A 741-nucleotide genomic window follows, 5' to 3' on the forward strand; every position below is an offset into this window, starting at 1 on the left:
CCTCCACGCAGAGCTGGTGCCGAGCCCCACCGCCTGCCTGGCCAGATCACGCCTTCCACGGGGAGCCTCTGGCCCAAGTCGGGTGACACTTCTGCCTGTTTGAAAGGGATCCTCTAATTAGCAAGTGATTAGGATCTGGGGAGCAAATGGGTATTTTTTTTGACCCAGGAATAAATGGCGGAATCGATTTGGCAAATTAAAGGTGGGGTCAGAATGAAAACCAGATGCTGCTGATGTCCTTGAATACAAAACAGCTGGTTAATATTGCGTAGCAGCCTTCACACTCTGCTCCGTTTCCTGCACTGCTTAGACGGGATCAATTAAAAATGGGGCTTCCTGTATGTTATAGAGCTTGCAAGCATGAACTGTTTCTTCTTACTGCTGTCTCGGGTACTCACATGCACCCCTTACTGAATGGAAAAGATCCAGTTAGCAGGGTGATCCACATTTTGACTGTACAATTGTGTATCCAACCTCTTTTGTTACGATTACCTCCTTCCTCTCCACTCCCGGGGTCTAGATCAGCGGTTTACAGCAGAGAATAATTGGAGTAAATCAAACACATTATTTAATGTTTGAATAAGATTCAATCGAACCAAAATTGCAAATTATGAACGATATCGTCAGGTAATGTAAAGGCGAACTACGGATCTGTTTTAAAACGAGAACGTTTAAACACAGGTGGCCTAAAAGATGGAAATGACGTAACGGGTTTTGCTAGTGACCATAGAAACTAGTTTT

This window comes from Lepisosteus platostomus, chromosome 7, assembly GCF_059453375.1.
Source record: "Lepisosteus platostomus isolate fLepPlt1 chromosome 7, fLepPlt1.hap1, whole genome shotgun sequence".
NCBI classification, from domain to species: Eukaryota; Metazoa; Chordata; class Actinopteri; order Semionotiformes; family Lepisosteidae; genus Lepisosteus; species Lepisosteus platostomus.